At 40.6% G+C, this 16415-nt stretch overlaps 1 protein-coding gene across 8 annotated transcripts in view; it reads right to left on the reverse strand.

Annotated features, from left to right (window-relative positions):
• The window catches only part of HIVEP2 (HIVEP zinc finger 2), a 139108-nt gene that overhangs the window by 52047 nt on the left and 70646 nt on the right, over nucleotides 1-16415 (reverse strand). For 5 of the 8 annotated variants that reach the window (XM_027751442.2, XM_039387373.1, XM_027751441.2 and 2 more), the window contains one exon: nucleotides 781-878. The exons of 2 other annotated variants lie outside the window; for them this stretch is intronic. The gene's annotated coding sequence lies outside the window, so the exon portion shown is untranslated. Of the gene's footprint in view, nucleotides 1-780; nucleotides 879-2854; nucleotides 3034-16415 lie in introns of those variants that run through there. One more of the 8 variants, XM_039387375.1, reaches the window with a different exon arrangement.

Consider the following 16415-nt stretch of genomic DNA (forward strand, 5'->3'; position numbering starts at 1 on the left):
CTCTGACCATCAGAGGATATGTCTGTACAGAGAAGATGAGAGAAAATGAGGTTCTCAGTGCTTCAGGTCACCTAGAGCAACAAAAGTAACTGTGTGTACACAGGCACAGTTTTCGAGACCAAGTCAATGTGAATCCTGTCCAACCTGTGACTAGCAACCCAAATAAACATGGAGCTGCAATCAGTACTGAAAAGTAGACCTTTTCTTGACAAGATTAACTGTCTTCTGAACTAACCAATGCCACAGTAAGACTGCTGTTGGGCACCCACTAACTTTAAGCTAGCTTAGGTGTTATTGTATATAACAATGTCAGCAATTTCTATGTACCCAAGTGTTCAAGACCCAGAGGAAAAATTAAGCCTTGAACAGTATTGTCAATGGTGCACTTGAAATGACAAGATGGTCAAGCAGAAATCACCAACTTAAATTTTAGGACAATGTAAATAAAAAACCCCAAACATTTCAAATATAAAAACCTCACCCACCATTTCTTCTTCTATTTTTACGAGCACATTTTTCTCTTTATTTGGTTCAAAAAGTGTGCTTCCTGGGTACTTAATGCAAAAACTGTGTAAGAGAAGGGAAAGTGGCAAACTAAGTATGTGGACAAAGCAAAGACAGAACACGTAATCTGCCTCAAAAGACAAAGGCTTCTGATTTCAGCAAGAGCTGACTTCAGTTGTAACAAATGGACGCATAATCATTTCTGAGAATGAAAACCTATGCACTCAGACCCGCTCCCTCAGTTCATGCAAAATCACTCTTCCTTTGCTCTCCTACCTGGCTGCTGCCATCAAAGGTGCAAGTGAGTAATGGTTCCAGTCAAGGCAATTTGGTTCACTACGCCAGCGAATATGGCTGTTGACTCTCTCTTCCACCTATTTGGAAAATAAATATTAAATATTTTTAAGGACTGTGGACAATTTAGCCTTGCTGTTTGATTTTATAACCTAGTTAAGACTATGGCGCTGGCTACATGAAAACATGTAAGAACTTCAGAGATTCAGTCACAGTCCTTCTTGCTACCTTCAGGGCAATGTGGCAGGAGCAATCAGTAGCTCTCCTATTGTTTTCAACTTGCTGTCAGCTAGAATATGCATCAACTAATATATGCCAAAGTGAAAACAATAGACATACAAGACCAACAGGTGCATACAATGATGTCTTTTCAAAAATAATGTATAAAACAAGCAGGGTAAACACACAAAGCATGAAGTGCCTTTGTAGTTTCTTTACCTTTAGACCTTGCAGTTCCAAGTGTTCTGCCTAATTTCTGTCTAATTTTGAAAAGATCATGCCCAAATCAGAATTTTAGAGCACAAATTTTTTAATTAAATGCAATTACTTTCCTGTTATTAAACTGGAGCGGTTTTCATTCTGCTTCTTTCCCATTTAGCACTGTGCTTTAAAAGTGAGATCACCCATAGAAATTCCCTTTTCCATATGATGCTAGTCTGTTTCAGAAAATAAGTTATTAGTGTACACTGTGAAATCAGTCATAAACCTTATATCTCTATTTACATGTGATGGTACTCTGGGAAAGACCACAAAAAAAGTACTTACTGTATACAGAGGACTTGCTGTAGCCATGTATGCAGGAGTGTATGCCTGTGTGTCCACGGCACAGAGCACCAGGAGATATGTTCATTAATGTGTTAAATGCATTAGACAGCCTACAGGCTGCCCTGTTTACACCTGCAGGGAATGGGTTATGAAATGCACGGAGGCTACCTTTGATCAGGGTATACAGACAACGCATCAGGAACTGGAGAATCATATCTAATTTGTACGCAATAGAGCTGACTAAAATCCCTACCTTGGTAATGCTGAGGCAACAAACCTTCAGTGATCTTCAAGTGACAATATACTCCAACCAGCCTGGCTGTTCTCATTTTGTGAAGACCAGTATGAACACACAACCACAATGTGTGTTTTGCCCAGGGCACTTTCTTTCAGGTTTCCCTGCGTCCTTGAATGCCCACATGTGAGATGCCAGGTGATGTGACAAGGATAGGTAGAGTGTGGGCATCCCAGATTGCATGTGCTCCTGGACAGGGCAGCACTCCAGGGAAGCACAGGGTCCCACTGAGAAGTATAGCTCATGTCATCCCCTCTCCTGCTCTTTTGCCCTGGCCACACCACTGAGCCCTGGCTGGCCACTGTCTGCAGTGATCAGGTCACTGCAGCAGGAGAAGGTGTGTGCTCCTCAAGGGCTTACAAAAGTCATCACAGAGGAGCATGCCAGAAGACTTGGACAGGAAAATCTCAAATGTAGCATGCTGAACTTGCAGATTTGTGTCTGTGGCCTGACCATACTGGCACTGAAGCCACCAATAAACTTCCCTCTGCTTCCAGCAAGTGCCACTGGTGCCCACACTGCCCCATACACAGGGCAAAGCCTGTCCTCCGCCAGATGGGTGACATACCGCTAGCAGAGCACAGATGTGAGCTGGTGGAAATAGGGTGCCAAAAGCTGAAGGATAAAGCAGGCCTGGAACTGGTTAGCAATAAAAGGGATATGCTGATGCTTTTTTTCCCTGCAATGTTTGCTATTAGCAACAAAAACAAATATCAATGATAATGAGCAACGACTGGCAATGTCAACAGCAGTCTATACAGGTATCTGAGTATATAAAATAATATGCTCTGGCTACAGTCCCTGACGCTTTATCAAACTAATCTACAGCTTTCTAGGAAACTATCTGCGTGTGAAGCCAGGAACCACTTTTGAACCTTGAACAAACAGGGTCGAATACAGTTTTAATCTGTGGTGAAACCTTGGCACCGCTCTACTCAAGGGCAAAACTCTGTATTTACCAGGGCCAGTATTTCAATTACTACTTTTACAATTGACCTGAAAAAAGTGCAGCCAAAAAACCAAAGCAAAGGAATAAAGAAGTCACAAGTCCTTATTCTCCCATCTTGCAGTAGGAGCTAGGGGTACTCTGAATTGTAGCATCCTCTCTCTGGTGTGGCATGGATACCTTCCAGCCTTAAAGCAGTACTAGTGCTTCTCCTTACTAACCTACCATCTCACAATAGCACTGGTTCTAGCAAACAGGACGTGGTCTGAGGGAACAGCCAACATGTGGAATCTCTAACAACCCCAGAAAATGCATGTGTTGTCAAACAGGATTTTGCTGCCAAATTAAAGCTCCCAGAGGCATTGCTTTGATAGTAAAACCAGGAACTTTTAATTTGGTTTTATCACCGCATTAGTAAAAATTTGAGCGATACGTCACTATTTGCAGCAGAAATAAACGAGCGTGCCTTCAACGCCTGCCCACGAAAGAAAGACAGACCTCTGCTGAGCATTTTCCAGTATTTCTAGTATTGCTAGGTCTCTTCTCCCAACTAACAAATGACAGGACAAGAGGAAATGACTTCAAGTTGCATCAGAGAAGATTTAGATTGGATGTTAGGAAAAATTTCTTTATGGAAAGGGTTGTCAAGCATTGGAACAGGTTGCCCAGGGAAGTGGTTGAGTCACCATCCCTGGAGGTATTTAAAAGTCGTGTAGATGTGGCACTTGGGGACACGGCTTAGTTGCAGATTTGGCAGTGCTGGGTTAACAGTTGGACTCCCAAATCAAATGAGTCTGTGATTCTATCTGGTCATATCTGGTTATGACTCTCCTAATCTGCTGCAGTTGTTTGCCAGCCGTTGGGACTATGAATAAACAAGCTCATCAGAAAGGAAATGAGAGTATGAAAATCACAGCATGTCTTACTGCTTGGAAGAGTTTTTTTTCAATTTGAACTTTGTATCTCAGACACTTAGGGAATAGGCTTTTACACAGGACCTGGAAACACAGGCAGAAGTGCTCCTATAATGAATCTTACACCATCTGCTTTTGAAAGAATGCTAGCAGCCTTGGGAACCTCTGTAATAATTTTCTAGTCATAAAACTACACCTTCAGTGGTGAAACAAAAATGTAACAGCAGACATCAGCATCATCTAACCATAAAGATTAATTTATTTCATGGATCAACAAGAAGGACTTTGTTTTATATTACTTCTTATATATATGCTCCACTGACACTGTAAGGTCAGTTGAGGATAGGGGGGTGACAGCGAGAACCCTGTGCACTTTCCAAGGTAAAAAAAAGAGTCATATATCTCAAGTGTATTTTAATCAGAAACTAAAATTTTAGGAAAGCAACTGGATAATATTTATTTTACTGCTAATTATTTGAAGATTCTGAAATAGTACAGTAAATAGGTGAAATTGTCTCAAGAGTACAAAGGGCAAATAAAGCCATGCCTGTGTTACTCCTTAACTGGCTTGCAACAGATAGCATTCCAGCACAGACTGTAACTTACCATGGTTTGGGAATTTACTCAAAGCCTCAGTTTGACCAGGTGTGTAAGAAAACCAGGTACCAAGCCAGGTACCATTTAAACTGCAGCCAGATTCCAGAGCTGTATAGGATAATTTGTACTAAAGAAGAGCCAGGCAATGTAGGTAGAAAAATATGCACACTTCTGTATTGCATCACCAAACAATTTGAATTTATGGCTGGTAACTCAAAGCAGTGAGGTTATATGCAAATCTCTCACTCCAAACCATCTTGCATCAGTTCAAATTTCCTTTTATGGGTGTTTTCTTACTTAATGCAATGAATTGACCAGGAAAGCTTCTGTATGGTAATATATAGAGACTGTGAAGCCAGTTTGTGTGGATTTTCTAATGCTCTTTTTGTTCCCTTTCTCCTTTTCAAACACAGAAAGTCCAGAGAACTCTGTGAATTACGGTCTGTAACAGGAGAAATAAGAAGTCTAATATTTGCTTGATTGCAACTATGATGCATTAAGCTCCAGGCATCAATCTCAGTCTCAGTGCTTTTTCTCCAAATGGGCACTATTTTACAGTTATCGCTCTCTAAACAAAACAAAATTTATTATACACAGAATTTGCTAGCTACAGCAGCTAAGACTAGAAGCAAAAAAGTCTTCCTACATGAGGAAGGTAAAAGCAATGTCATACTGACTTCATATGATCAATGGCAGAAGACAATCATCTGTGAAATGATGTTCATATCCTGATGAAATGCAATCATACCATATGCACTTGAATTTGGAAAAAGTGGAAGAAAATTATTCCCATTACTTTACTGGTGTTCTTAATGTGTTCACACAAATCACCTTTGAATAGATGAATTAAAATACTTACAGCAATTCTACCTTTACCCTCTTAATTCCAGGTCATTCTGACAGCTCTCAATACTGCAGAAATAAGTTTTCCTACAACCAGTTTGATGAAATTAATGGATCGAATCTTGAACTACCTCAAAAGTTAAAGGGATATAATTTATTTTTTGAATCATATGTATCCATGCTGTAAACATTTTTATCTTCACTACCAAAACAGCAAGACATTTGAAGCCTGCTTTATTTTTCAGTATTTATGCTTCTTTGTTTTCCACATTTTTCTCAATAGGAGTGAGATAGCCCATTTAAATTTGGTTTATTGACAGCTTTTCTTCATTTTGGTATCCTGCATGCTAGCACCATGTTGCAGATCTGGATGCAAAGAGCACAAAGAAATCCTTGTAAAATTTCAATTTGTTCAAACTTATACATGCATACATTTATGTGTATACATACATACATGTGTATATACATAAATATATGTATATATCCATATGTGCATATGTATACATATTATATAAATAAAACCAGACATATTTACTAACTTGTGTTAGTGGAGCTGGTTTTATTGTGTTTCAGGCTCTGCAATCTGAACAAAATTTAACTGAAAGGAACATCCCTTATGAACTTTGTTTACTTTACACATAGGTGATTCACTTCATTAAAATCATGCACATAATTTCTTCTTGGGAGTCTCTCTACTTTATCTCCTCCATCCTCAGAGACCACTCTGCACAGGAGTTTATTTTGCTGCCACCACTGGAACTATGATTTCGGGTTACTTTTTTTTACTTTAGCCAGGAGCTAAATTAGCAAGAGCACATCCCCCTAAGTATAGGTCCATAATCTCACTGCAAATAACAGTTTAGACACTGCCAGCTGAGACCAGTGCCCTCACTAACCAGGCTTGATGCTTTTAGACAATGGTCAAGCTGACAATTGACACAGTGTCCTCATGCACACATTGCTCAACCCATTTGCCTGGCCTGCTGTTGCTAAGAGGGCTGTTTGTGCAGGCAGCTGGCAGCAAGATGGGAGTACATCTGGGGATTCTCTGAGAGTGGGCAGAGGAAGCGAAAACATGAGATCTCAGCCAAGCCTGAGATAGGATTCTAGGTAAAGCTCATGCTCTACGAGATCCAAACAGACTTCAGCAAAATTGTCATGAGGAACTTCCCACACAGAGTGCCTTGGCTTTCCTTCCCTCTTTGAATGACTACCTTGCTATGACATTCATACACTGGGGAAAACCAGTGCAGCCAGGTGCAGTGAAGAAACTGAGGCAGGGCCACCTGTGGCTGCTAAGCAGGCAGGCTGCAATGTGGTCGGTGTCTCACCAGCCCATGGCAATCAATTGAGCTGTCAAAACTGTCCATCTCCACAGAAAGAGCATCGCAAGTTCAAGCCCATGGCAGAGTGATGGCAATAAGCGCTGGATAATCTCATCAGTAGATGAGACTGACAGTTGAGACTTCAGATGAGACTTCTCAGTTGCCTCTGAGAAGTTGGCAACTAGTCAGCCATGCAGGAGGGAAGTGTGATGCCTGCGAGCAACAGAAATTTATCAGCAGGGAAAATAATCTAAGGACTTGGGGTCTCTTCACAGAATTCTGGTTGTTGTTACCTGCAAAATCAAGGTTCCCTATAAAATAAAACTAAGAGCTCAGCGAGTCTGGTGTTAAGTCAAAGTATAGACTTCACTCAAGGCACTCTGGATTTACACCAGGTAAGCTGAGATCAGCCTCAGACAGTATGCTCCTGGTTGCAAAGACAGCTTGTACAGCACAGGATCACACAACTGTTGTTTCAGGTCGGCAGTCCCAATGAAACCCCATTACTGGCAGCTGATCACTCATCTTGAAAATCTGAATGGGCCACCAGAACACCCCTGAGCACACATTTTTTTTAGCACTTCCATTGGATGCCATGTGACTTCTTTACAAGGAGACGAGTGCTCTACCCCACTATCCCTTGTTATTGCCACATCTATAGAGAGATTGTTTAAAGTGTCCTCCCAGTACCTTCACACTGGTCCTGAAGGTCTTAAGACTGACAAAAGAAAGGCAGCACTGGAGTCTTAGGTCCTCCTCAGTGAGGCAAGATCCCTCTACACTGATGTCACTCTGCTCTTGGTGTGTGCTCAGTAAGTCAGTAATTTGTCATAAGCATGGGCCCTATCCATACATGGCAGGCTGGAGGAGGAATGACCTCAAACTCTGCTTCTAATCCAGGGGGCGTTGCTAAAGCACAGTGTTTGAGTTTGATGCATGAAGTGCAGAGATATTTTCAGCTCCTGAATCACACTTTTGGCTCTGCAGCTAACTTGAACTTCTCCTTAGTTTTGTTTGCAATTTTTCACCTTCTGCAATCACCACTGACTCTCAGAAAAATAAAACGAGCTGGTGTGTTAAAGAAAAAAACCCCACATGATCATAAATGTGAAGATTTTTTTTTAAATCTTTATAATTTTATTTTATTTCAATAACTTCTATTTTATTCTCTTGCACATGTGGAGGAGTGGAGTTAAACAAATTACTAGTAGATTATGGTGCATCACCAATGTTTGGTTTCTTTATTTCACGTTCTAAATATATGCTATTAAATGCTGCCAATGAATGTTTTCTAATGATTTTGGTGTCCAACACAAGAATGAAACGGTCTGAAAAATGAGGCAATGCAACAGCAGTTAGCTTGGACACAGCTACAGGACAGCTGTTAACTATATACTCCTATAGCTGAAGCAAAGATTTTGCTATATTTGCCCCATGAAATCATATTGACTTGACCACAATTCACAATCATAATTTGAAACTGGCAATAATGAAAAGCAAAACCTCATTTTACAATACAAAGGGCATAAGTCTTCATTATAATTATCCTACCCATTACAATTCTATCACCTCTCTGTCACTACCGCCTGAGCCTACTCTCACTGAATTTGGGGGGAAAGCTCCAGTAACTAAATTATGCAATCTCAATCACAGCTAAGCAAGTCATTTGAGCATATGCTTAATTCCATTTCTAATTATTACAGTCAATTCAGCAAAGCAAAGCATTTGCTCAAGTCAAAAGTGAATAGGTGGTGTGCATCTTTCTGAATATGGGTTTTTCAGAGACTGAGGATGTTGCACAAAACTTCCTTTGACTTCCTTTTGAGCTCATCAGGCTGGAGGAAGGTAGAAATCATATGTTAGTAATTAAACTGTCACTCACGCATGTAAAGTACTAATATTTTTAAAGTACTAATATGGATGAGTACTAACTCATCCACAGATAGGTTAAGCAAAAGCAAATTTTAAGAAAGCCATGAGACATATCCTTGGAGTGGACACAGACAGATATACATACTACTCATGGATTGCAGGGACCACAGAGGCAGATGGAGATAACACAGAAAAGATGAGGTAAGAAGCTACCATAGGAAATTCTGTACGTTCAGTATTGCTGATAAGACTTGCTAAGCCTTTTCACAGGAGCTTTTCTTATCCACTGGAAGAAGAGTATAAAATAATGGGCATTTCAACTCCTATGTTTACATTTCCCTCACATGGGAATGAGGAAAGAGTAGGGATAATGAACACACTGCTGTGATAAGGAATGTGGCTCTTCCCTTGATGGACTGAAGTAACTGGGCAGCCTCTAACATCATCTGAAACCTTTTCTTTTTCTTTAAATTTCCTTTAGTCTTAGCAAGCAGCATTAATAGAGATGACTGCCAGGCAAGCATGGATCGCCAGGAGCATTCCTTGGCTGCAGACAAGTGGGAAAGGAAAAGCCTGTTGCATAGAGCAGGGCTGCAACCAGTCACAGGAAATTCACGCCCAGCAGCAGGTTGCATGGCTCACTTGCCTCTGCCCTTCTCCCCAGATGAAGGAGCCTTATCTACCTTTACATTTTGTCTCAGAGATCAGGAATCAATTACAAACACCATGGGGCTGCCCTAAATTATGCTCCGCTGTCCAAGGCTGCTTTCTCCCAAGCAGGTACCCCCAGACAAGGCTGTGGGGAATGTGGGGAAGGGAGTGCTGAAAGCCAGAGTCTACCTGTTCTTCAGCTCCTCCAGCTGCTGTCAACCCACTGATTTGCTCTCTGTTTGAAACTGCAATCTGTCCCTGCCCCAAATGCGCTGCCAGCTGTAGAGTATAAATGTTTGCAGAAATTAAACAACTCCAGCAAAATACACATTATGCAAACATCTCATCTCTTCCAGATGACACAACATGGGGCACCAAGCACAAACAAAAATGGACCAAACAAAGCGCAGAGGCATTGTGGGAAAAAACTCATTTAGTGAAGAGCTTCTCTGCTCTCCTTACAGCCATTAGGACAGCGATAATGCTGAACTGGCTGGCCAGTCATGAAAATTGGATAAACTGAGACACAGAAGAGACAATTGAAAGCAAGAGGACAGACAGCAAAAATAAGTGAGACAACAGATGGAAAGCAGAAATGCAATGTCTAAACTGCAACTCTAATGCTGCTGGTAACAGTCACGTTCAAGAGTAGTTTGGTTTGCTTTCCAATTTTGGAGAGGACAAGAGTTTTCTTTTTTAAAAAAAACATCTTGTTAGCTGAACTGCTGTGGGTTATACCCAGATAGTTTGTGGGACAGGAAAATTATTTCTCTCCCTACCAGGAGTGCAAAAACACTTCTAAGAAAGGGCAAAATTCTGACACCCTCTGGTGCCCTAGTTGTCCTAGTACTGTTGGAAGGAGAGAGGAGTGTCACATCATTAAAATCTATACCCACAAGTGCAAGAGCTGTGTTTCAGTTGCTGCTGGCCAGGGTCAGCCCCTGGCGTTGTTCAGAGCTCTCCTATGGCAGCACAACTTCCTTAGCCTCTCCCTTACTCGCATGACTGCTACAATTAGGCAGGAAAAGGGTAGTTATTGTTGTAGCAATGTTCTTATAGATTAATTTGGCAGCTTTTCTAACAGAATTTTAGCATAGTTTTGATAACATGCAAGTATGGGAAAGAAGGATTTCCACATTGGCCAAAGAAACAGTTGTGGCAAGACTACCTATTTTTAACACGGTTTATTCCAAGCACTATTTCAGACACAGTATTTTCTCTCCCATCTGTTGACACAGTTGTTTTGTTTCTCTAAAGACACAGTTGTCTGTCTCTTGGAGAAAAAAAAACAACACCAACACCATGAATAATTGCACAGAAAAACACGAGACCGAAACCCAATCAAACAGTGATCTAGTAAAAAGGTAATGCTGGCAAAGCTTTATGACTGAAGTATAGAGCAATTCTTCAGATGCCTCTTAAAATTTACATCAGGTTTTGCCTTCTCTGATATTTTAATTGTGACTGTGAATTTTTAAAATTCAGATCTGGTATACTCAATAACTAACTGAGATGGTTTATTGATCTAAGGAGTCTGACTGCAAACCTGCCATCAGGGCAATGTACCGCTGTTTGTTTGTGAGGAATGCAGACACAGAGCAAGATGCAAACACTTTCTTTAATAAAGGAAGGAAAATCTAATGAGAGCACCAAGGGGAAAAAAATAAACCCCAAAACCTGATAAAAATTAAACTCGTATAACAGGACAAACATTAAGCAATCCTTCTGATACTCAGGTTGCCAGACTCTTTTCTCTGATTTTTGATGATAATTCTTTTTCCTTGTTGGATGGAGTTCATGGTTATGATCTTGCAGGCAATCTGAAAACCTTATCTCCTCTCAAAGGCATTTCAGGCAGCTTGAGAGTTTGTAGATGGAAGCAAATAAAACTGAAGCATGGCTAAGGTAGGACCTCTGCAGATAACAAAAGCAGCTCTGTTCTTGTAGGACAGCCTATTTGCTGGGAAATTTGCAATATGAAAACCTGATATATTAAAGGTCAAGACTCCAATACAGAGCAGACTCATCTGTATTGTGTTTTAATTTCTTTTTATGCCGAGAGGTGCCTAGGGTCCTGCAGAGGTGACAGAAAGATAAATCATGCATGACAAACTGGAACAGAAGACAAGGCTGTATCCAGAATAGGATAGCTCTGCTAGTGCAGCTGTCCTAGCAAACTGTACTGACAGCATTCCCAGCACAGCCTTCCTTCATACTAGCAAAATCATGTTATTTGCTGGCACAGCTTTTTCCCGAGGTTCCTCTTCCCTCATCCAACAAGCTAGAAGTGTTTCAGTAAAAGTAAAGGTTTGTCCTTTACTTTGTCCACAGTGAGAGTTTTTGTGTGCGTCAGTCAGGGATCAAGTCAAGAATCGCGCCTCTTTACACCTGTGGCCAAGACAGTTACGACAGCAAAAATCTGTAAAATAGGCACGTTCTTCCTCTGACTGGACTGAGAGGTCCTTTGTAAAGACTTCAGTACTGGCTGCTGCCCCTGTTGGGAATCCTACCTTCTCATGCACTTTTGGAGAAATGAAGAGATAAAATGTCTCACCACACATGCCCTAATCAGAAAGGTTATGGTATTTCCACAAGTAAAAGAAGTCTCCAGCACGCCTATGAGTGATCCCAGCTCCTGCTCTATCCCTCTTTTGTAGAAGGCTCATTCACCTGGCCCTGCCCATGTCAGCCAGGCTCAGCCTAGGCTGAGCCCCCTAGCCCAGAGCTGAGGGAAGGAGGAAGCAGAAAGCAGTGGGTGTGGTGCTGCTGCCTGCTGCAGGCACAGCCTTCTCCCAGGATGGAGAAGGACCACGATGTCCAGCAACATGGGGGAATATTATGCCAAACCAAGTGCCTGGGACTATGTGGGCAGTTTAAGAAAACAACCAGATTCACCAAGATTATGAAAACTACAGCTGATTTAAGATGTATTTTTAAAATAATTTTAAAGCTTTAAAAAGCTTCCAGGAGGTATGTGAAAAGATATTTTCCAGGTGTGCTATAGGGTATTACCTACTGGTCACAATCACCCAAGTGATTTAAGATTTTAAGACTGTTGCCTATGATTTTCATAAGAGAATGGGCAATGACTTTAACATGCCCTTGAGGAAATTAAGATCAGCAAAGGATCTGGCAGCATATTCATACGTGGTTTTCAGCCTGTTAAAAGGGCTTACCTGCTTACCTGCTTTTGGTTTGGCAATGTCTACAGCTGTGGTCATTGGTCATCCAGTATTATCTAATTTTTTTACAAGACCTATTTCTGGAAGGTTGGACCTAATCCAGGCTACTATGGTTTCCACAGACAGGAAGCTTGAAGGTTTGGGATTAAAACAGCAGGAGGTTGAGAAGAAAATTGAGGACCTGGAAATAACAACTGATAGTCCTGATGTAATCATCAGTGGGAACACTGCAGCTCTGAAAAATGTATTCAACAGCCTGCAGAATAATCTCAGATAAGGTTTTGGAGGCCAGTGGAAAGCTTCTGCAAGGACAGTTACAAGACAGGTTTCGGTACACTTTTGCATGAGTTTCAACCATTTCTCTTCAACGTCATGCACGGAAATCCACAATACAAAAGCCTGTAGCTACACAAGCTACCCCAGAGTGTCTCATTTAAAGGACAACTGTTGCTGGCTAAGAGCTAGGACAGCTCTTCTTCCTCTAGCTATGGAAGCTGAAGGTGCTTCTGGTCCCACTTGCCCCACGCTGTCTGAAGGCTCACATTTCCTGCCTCATTCAGTGTGAGCCCTCCACTGACCTTCAACCAAAGCCAACCCAGATGGCTTTGCCTGAACTAAGAAACAGAGCACTTCCACAGCTCTTTCAAAAAGTAGTGTGATGGGGCAGTAATTTCCAGCTAGTAAGCAATGACGATCCATGGGCAGAGGGTAATTTTTAACCTTTGCACCCCTTGCAAAGGCAACTCCTGTCCACTATCTGAGATCTGAAGCACAAATAAAGAGTTATAGAAAAGGCAAGATGGAAAGTTTAATCTGCTGTATCAGTACAGTACTAGTTGAAGAAATAAGCTTATCAGCAAAATGCTACTGAACTTAAAGCCCTAAGTAACAATTATCCATGATGTGGTAGTTGGACAGAAGACTCCTTACTTCAGAACAGACACACGGGTTTTAGCCTGAATTTTCAGAACTCATGAATGTTGTTGTAGACAAAGTACCACCTTGAATATAATTTTTGTGATAGCCAAAACAAGTAAGTCAGTATAAAATAAAGACTCCAAACAGTGTAGTAGATCAATCCCTCTCTCAACTACCTTTATTTACTATCTCCAGAAAACTCATTAAAAAGCAATATATCTCAAAGAAGAAAATTATTGACCTTTGAAACACAAATGACAATGCATGTGAACAGAGTGTCCGCTAAATTTGTTGATGCCTATATCCAAAAGCCAGGTGCCAGCTCGGACAGATACCATACCTCTAAATGGCAGAAAGAGTCTGGCTGACTTAAAGAGACTGGTAGGGATTAGCTAAACCTGGTTTCTAAGGGTGTTTCATAATAACGTAGGGTATCTTCAAGGCTGGTTGCCCCAGGAACCAGACAAACAGAAAAACTGGTTTTTAAGTCGCCTTTGCTTTCTCTGTTGTGTTCAGCCGAGTTTCGGGGCAGCTGCAAGAAAAAGATTAAGGACTACAAGGTGGCAATTTCACTGAGACTTGTCCCCTTAAACCCTCAAGGTTTGATTCTATGATAGGGCTTCTGCTCAAAAATTAATAAAACCAGAAAAATGGTTAGAGGCTACACTGACTGTAAAAGTTCCAACCAAGGAAAATCTGTCCTAGGAAAGGAGTCAAGAAAGGTGCACGGGATTTAAAAATGCTTTCAGATAACAGACTCAACACATTAGGCCCCAAAAATGTTTCTACAAGGAAAATATAATGTTGCTACTAAGTTATATAAGAAATCAAGTTAAAGGCTTCTCACGAAGAATAAAAGACATAACAAACCATAGTGGTCGCTCAGGAACTCAGATATAATGAATGATTAAGAAAGGTAATAAGGTAGAAAAAAAAGGACAAAACAGATCCCTACTGAATTCTGCATCTCCAAAGAGTTATTCAGATTCCCATTTAAGTGTTTCCAGAGATTAATACCACCAATTCTTATTCAGGAAGTTACAACAGATATATTCAAATTAAGTCAATTATATCCCAAACCGGTATCTCATTGTTCTAGAACTTTTGTGATCACCAGAAACCACTTACATCATAAAAGAGCAAGCACTCAAAGAAAAGAAGCTATTTTTTTCTGTTAGGACTACTTCATGGGAGACAAGCAGATTTAGGAGACCCCAGGAAGATGCTCCAGGCAGACTCATTATACGTGATCAACCTCACATGCCCCTAGGACAAGTAAAACACTTCTCACTGCTTCTCTAAGGATTGCTTACTAATACACCAATCCTACAGTAGTTTCAAACATGATTTAAAGAGGATAAGTAAATGGAGTCAGAATTAACTTTGCTGGGGCTGCTCCATTTCTTTCATTATGATAAGTCAAAGAAATCCTTAACCTGAACTGCAGATGTAGGTTTTGGCACCTATGTTCCAATGTCTTTCATACTATTTCATTACAACTAGTCCTGGCAATGAGCAATGACATCCCCAGTGGGTTTACAGATCATCACAGAAACGTGATTAGAAAATTTGATCCAAATATCATAAAAGTTAGTGGAACTTGGATTGAGCCCAAAGAGAAATGATTTTCCCTGCTGTGGGTGGTTAGCTATACATTTTGTTGCTTCTGTTGATAAAAGTGAATCTTTGCCCATGCACTAATTTCAGTTACTTAACAATACAGCCTACTTTTGAACAAGATAGTGTAATGAAATAAAACATAACCTGGAATAGAGAAAACATGTCTTCTGTGCCCTGGGATCAAGTAAAAATTCCACTGACTACAGTCACTATTGAGTAAGACTATCACACTATTACCTAAAGGTACGCACACACATATGTACACACACATGCATCAGCTTACTGATCTGTAGGTCCTCTAAACCCTTCCCTGGGAACCAGCACTGTTACAGTGATTTGTAGGAAGAGAGATGTAGTTCATGTGGTCAAGGGGACACAGGTTGTATCTCACCCTTTGTATAATATTATACTCTAAAATTTTATACATTTTCTATCTTTAAAATATGGAGACAATTCTGTGGGGGAAAAAAAGGTTTCATTCTAAGGAAGAAAACAAGATGTTTTAAGAATAGTCTAAGTATTTACAGGATATTATAATTTCAAGAGATTGTCTTTATGAATAAAGACACTATTGAATTTATGTGATAATTACTTGGTTTTTACACCTGCTAGAACATGCAAAGCAATATTGGTTATATTTCTAGCTTACATGCTGTTCTTAGCACAGAGAGCTTTTTTGTCAATATGGCTGTAATAATTCACATACTAACTGGAAAAACAATTCAATCCGACAAGAGCTGTACCTGAAGAGAACAAAAATCACAGAAACACTTGGGTTGGAAGTTACCTCTAAATGGGTCATCCTAGGTCATCCATAATAGCCACTTATCTAGTCTAGCCATGACCGACTCCACACCCTCCCATGGCAGTTTGCTCCACTGACCTAAATGTTGCATAGCAGTAATCCCTTTCCAATATCAAAAGGTCTAGCAAAGTCTTCCCTGCTGCAGCATAACCACAGTATATCCCCCCCTTTTCTCTTCAGTAACATATGAAAATACCATGCCCTGTTCATTCCAACTCTTGAGTATATATGTGCACCTAAAGCTCTCACTTAGGCTCTCTCCAGACTCAATGTACCTAGATTTCTTCTCTTAAATACTCTTTCATCTTGAGTTTGGGCTTATCCATCTTCCTGAAGAGTCCTGTGAATTGAGGTTACCTTTTGGCCATTTGATTTTGTAGGCTGAAGAGGATTTGAAATGTTTGCACCAAGTCTAGTTAGGAATTTAATTTATGAGGCTTGAAACTACAAATATGTCATTGCATGTCTCCCTGCTTTAGAATGGCATTTGTTCTTTCAAATGTAGTATTGTTCTCCCAAGAAACACCTCAAGAAAATCTCACATAAAAGATCGATATTCACACTAATGACATACCTGGAATTTAATACTATTGTTCTTCAGGATGTGCTCTGCAATTCCAGAGAACTTCCATCCAAACATGAACAAGGAGTGTTACCTCCCTGTATAAATATACTGCACCTCCATTAGGCATTGCTCAGAGTGAAGCCATATCAGCACCAAGATTACTTGAGCATTTACATACAGCATCTGAAGGCTGTTGAGGCCACTAAGTTTAAGTAGTAGGAACTTAAAAGCTACTTCTGATATGCCTGGTTCGCAATCATGGCCCATATACTTTATACTTTCACCTGATATATGTGACACCCCTGTACTCCCAACACAG

This window comes from Pipra filicauda, unplaced genomic scaffold (assembly GCF_003945595.2).
Source record: "Pipra filicauda isolate LSUMZ 115617 unplaced genomic scaffold, ASM394559v2 scaffold55_size4083901_pilon, whole genome shotgun sequence".
In the NCBI taxonomy this organism is placed as follows: domain Eukaryota; kingdom Metazoa; phylum Chordata; class Aves; order Passeriformes; family Pipridae; genus Pipra; species Pipra filicauda.